This window comes from Halichoerus grypus, chromosome 5, assembly GCF_964656455.1.
Source record: "Halichoerus grypus chromosome 5, mHalGry1.hap1.1, whole genome shotgun sequence".
In the NCBI taxonomy this organism is placed as follows: domain Eukaryota; kingdom Metazoa; phylum Chordata; class Mammalia; order Carnivora; family Phocidae; genus Halichoerus; species Halichoerus grypus.
In genome coordinates, this window is record NC_135716.1 from 147,317,088 (window position 1) to 147,322,133 (window position 5,046).

At 38.9% G+C, this 5,046-nt stretch overlaps 1 pseudogene; it reads left to right on the plus strand.

The window, feature by feature from the left end:
* The first annotated feature begins 3,233 nt into the window (after positions 1–3,233).
* LOC118545880 (U6 spliceosomal RNA) lies at positions 3,234–3,342 on the plus strand (annotated as a pseudogene).
* Positions 3,343–5,046: the final 1,704 nt, after the last annotated feature.

Here is a 5,046-nt window from a genome sequence, read left to right on the forward strand (position 1 = left end):
GGGGAGTGGGAGAGGGAGAAGCAGGCTTCCCGCTGAGCAGGGAGCCCGATGTGAGCTCGATCCCAGGACCCTGGGATCATGACCTGAGCTGAAGGCAGACGCTTAATGACTGAGCCACCCAGGCGCCCCTGAAGTTGATAATTCTAATTTTTTCCACATGTGAAGAGTTCGATTCACCCTAGACTGAAAGTGTATACCTGCTATGTTTACTGGACTAGGCTCTTCTACTACATGATTGCTCAGAAACCTATAATAATCCCGTGAATTAGGTACTAATATCCCCATTTTACTGACAGGGAAATAGAAGGTCATATAAATTAAGTAACTTGACCAAGATGACACAGTTGAGAAGAAGGGAGACAGTCTAGTGTAATGGAAGGAAGATGGGCTTTGGAGTCAGAAAGATCTAAATTAGGATCCCAGCAGGACCATATACTAGGTCTTAAACTTGGAATAGTGACCTAATCTCTTAAATCTCAATTTCTTCAGTGCGGATTAGAACATCTACCTCAAGTAAGTATTGTGAGGTTGAACTGAGATAGTATTTGTAACACAGAGTGCCTGGCACATGGTAGGTACTCTCTAAATCCTTTGGTACTTGATAAGTGTATTGGGAACCCAGAGCCCATGGAGCCCACCTATAGTGCTATTTTAGAGGAATCTTCAATCATTATCAAGCTTCTTTAGAACATTTGACGAGACATTCAAATGAGGCAGTGAGATATAGTGAAAGGAGCCCAGGCATGGGAGTCTAGAATCTGGGATTTGGTGCTACCTCTTATTTAGTATGTATCTGACTTTGGGCGAGGAAACTGAGCCTCAGTTTCCTTATTTGTAAAATAGAGACAATATTCTTTGCCTCACAGGGTTGCTGGACTTACGCATGCACACGGATGCAAACACTCTTTTTAGTCTTAGAAATGTAAATATGTGGGCTGTAAATATGAGGGCTTTCAATTTGTGTTTATTATTCTCAGAGGGAAAGTAAACAGGACTCAAGATAACCTGAGCCCTGCCTCCTAGAGAACAGCTATTGGGGAACTTGACCGTTAAGTGAGTCCTGATTAACTATTTGCCACCACTGCTGCTGGGGTTGCCACTTGTGCTCAAATATCAATCATCGTGCCTGCTAAATCCTCAGCCCTGCCGAAAGGCAGCCCTGCGCAGGACGTCCCCCCCCCCCCCCGCCCACACCCTGCCCCACACAACTGTTTGGACCAGGACTGGGAATCTGACCCAAAGGCAAGCAACCCACGAGCTTGTCAATGACCTACAAATGTGGTCTGTCTTCTAGAAAATGAGTTGGACAAATCAATATTTCTCTCTCTGGAATTTGAGTTGGGAAATATGAGGCGATTGAGGCAATTAGTAGCAATAGAAACTATGACCAAAGGGATGCAAAGAGAGAGGTCATGAGGTTGAGTAGGGGTCCGTGTGAGAGGAGATGGCTTCTAGGCTGTGACAAACCAAAGTGATGAGGAAGCAGAAATTATGAGTAAGCAGAAGCTATGAAGTAGAAAACAATAATATATGTTTATTCAACACATGTTTCTAGAGTTCCTCCTATGAACAAGGCACCGTGTTAGGCTCTGAAAACACAAAAATGACCAAGACACAGCCTCTGCCTTCTTTGCACTTAATTTTAGTGGGGAAGAGAGACAAAACGAGTAAGCAAACAAGTAATTAGAAATTGTTTTAAGGGCTAAAAAGAAAACAAATATGAAGCTGAGATAGAACATACCAGGAAGGGAGCCACTTAAGAAATAGCACCATAAGGGAAGTTCTGTCAGAACAGATCATTAAAGCAAGACCTAAAGAATGGGAGGGATCCAGGGAGAAGAGTATTTGAGGTGGAGGATAAGTAATGCTGACTGACAGGAAAGGGCTTATCACATTCAAGGAAGCTGAGAAACAGAAAACAAAACAAAACAAAACAAGCCAGGCTGCTGAAGGAAAGGGAAGGAAAGGGAACAGCATGAGATGAGTTTGGAGGGGTAAGCAGGAGTCATGTCCCAGAACCTAGGAGGCCTATGTATGGAGTTGGGAATTTAGTTCCAGTGAAGTTAGTCCCAGTGAGCCCCAGTGAGAAGCCATGAAAGTATTTGAGGCTTAGTAACCTGATCCAACAGCATGTGTAGATAAGCTTGAAGGCTAAAAAGTCACTCTGGGTTCAAACCTACATTCTACCATTTACCAGCTGTGTGGCCTTGGGCACATTACTTAATCTCTCTGTGCCCCAGTTTCCTTTTCTATAAAATTAGAGATAGAATTGGGTTTTACCTCATAGGGTCATTGTGAAGATTAAATACATATAAAGTGCTTGCAGCAGTTCCTGGCACATAATAAACACCCAATAAATGTAAGCTTGTATTATTATTTTGTTTTCAAAAAGGTCATGGTAGCTACTATATAGAGAATGAATGTGGGAGGGATAAAAGGGAAGCCAGTTATGAGGTTGATGAATAGCCTAGGGAAGAGATGATGAGTGAAGTGATAATAGTGGAGACAGAGAGAAATGGACTAATTTGACATGTTTTTAGAGGTAAAATATTCATATTTTGCAGGTGGATTGGACATTGTGATTGAGGAAAATAGAGGAATCAAGACTGACTCCTAAGTTTCTAGCTAGAGCAACCAGGTGGAGGGAGGTGACATTTACTGAGAAGGAGCTTGGAGGAAGCAGGTTTGGCAGAGAAATTAGGAGTTCTATTTTAGACCTGTTAAACTTAAGATGTCAGTGAGATCCAAGGAGATATCAATCAGGCAGTTGGTTGTCAGTTTGGAGCCCAGAAGAGAGGTCTGGGATGAAGATATGAATTTAGAAGTCATTAGCATAATCAACATTCAAAGAGTCCCTTGCGGGTATCAGCATTTGAAGACACAGAAGTAGTTGAGATCAGCTAGGAAGAAAGGATACAGAGAGAAGTAAAGGGAGCCAAGAAGTGTCCCGAGGAGCAACACATTTTAGGGTGGCTGAACAAACAGCGAGAATGAAGAAAGGCCTGTGAAGAGAGAGTAAAACCAGAAGAGCATGGAATCAAAATCAAGAGAGTTGAGTGTTTCAAGAAAATTAGAGAGGTGATGAGAGTGGAAAGGTCAAATAAGATAAGGATAGAAAAAATAGTCACTGATGACCTTGATAAGAACAATTTCAGTGAAGTGTGTGTGTGTGTGTGTGTGTGTGTGTGTGTAAGTGCTAAGTAAGCATCAAATAGGCTGAAAATGAATTAGAGGTGTTCTTACTTTGACAGCACATATACTAAAATTAAAACAATACAGAGAAAATTGGCATGACTCCTACATATAGATGACACACAAATTCGTGAAGCATTCCATGTTTTCATATGGATTTGACTTTTGGACAATGTTAACTTTTACATATTCAAAAAGAAAATTGAATCTACAAGAATGAAAGGGATCCTAAAACTGAGTATAAATAGAAAACAAATAAACCTAACTGTATATAAATAAGTAATATAAATATTCTGAAGGAAAATAAAAACTAATCCAAATAACTTTTGAACACAGTATTTTGTATATGTACCTTTGGTCTAAAAACAAAACAAAACTGCAAACAAATCTTGAACCCAATTTAATAGGTTTTTTTTAAGTGACATGAATGTAGCAATTCTGAAACTATTTTGTGTGTATCATAACACTGAGCAAATGAAAAAAAGACAATGATGCTATTGGGAGTCAAAGTTCTCACTGTGGGAAAAGGGAGATGCAAATAAGGAATAGCAGAAAGAACCCTGTGGTGCTGAATTGGAATTAGAGTGTACTAGTAATGAATTCATGATTAAAAATAGTTGAACTATATTAAGTTGCCATTTTTCCTTGTGGCTCTGTTTACCTAAAGGGCCTAAAAGCAATTACACCCCCGGTAACAATGAGCATATCTGGTGCCCAGATCTTGGTTTCTAAATACCATTGCCTACTAAAAGGGGAGCTCTTTGGAGAGATGGCTGATTTTCAAGGCTAGACAGGAAAAGTACAAGATGAACCCAGAATATCATGTTATACCAGAAAGCAAGAAAAGTGCTTAAAAAAAAAAAAAAAAAGATGGGTGTGTGTCAAAAGGACACAGGAACCAGTATGAAGGGACTCTCACTGGCCAAATCTGGGACAAATTGAACATTAAAATGAATAATGACAGTAATGGAGTATAACCTATTAAATAAAATAAGAATCTATGAGTCTGTACTAATGATAATAAACATATAATTAAAAAAGAGAGAAGGGAAAGATATTGCTTACAGAATGCCAACTAAAAAAATGGAGGTGGAATAATGGAGTTATAAAATCACCATTTTGCAACCATTAGAATAATTAATTCAGACCTTGATTAGGAGTTCTATTTTAGACATGTTAAACTTAAGATGTCAGTGAGATCCAAGGAGATATCTATCAGGCAGTTGGTTGTAAGTTTGGAGCCCAGAAGAGAGGTCTGACATAAAGATATGAATTTAGAAGTCATTAGAATAATCAGCATTTGAAGACATAGAAGTAGTAGAGATTATCAATTATCAGTGAAAGTGGAAAACTTTCAGCACAAGTTTGAGAAGGAACAAGATATTTATACAGTCTCAAAATACCTTTCCAAAGATTACTCATTATTTACATAGGGAAAAATGATAACTTTACAGTGAAAAAAACTGACAGATGCCACCTTAACCAACTGATCAAAGTGAACACCATCAATAATGGGACCAAGTGACACCATGTTTTTTCTCATCTTATGCATTGAGGACATAATATCCCATGGGTAGTATGCCTGCTCCCTCAAAAAAAAAAAAAAAAAAAAAGAAAGAAAGAAATTGAATTATAAGAAAACATGGAAAAAAAACAAAGAGAGGGAAATTCTACAAAACACTGGCCTGTACTTTTCAAAAATGTCAATATCATGAATAACAATAAAAGACTGGGGAACTCTCCCAGATTAAAGGAGACTAAAGGGTCATGACAATTCAATGCAATGCATGATTAGGGATCAGGCATTGGATCAGAGGAAAAACTACTAAATAGGACAGTATCAGGCCAATAAGT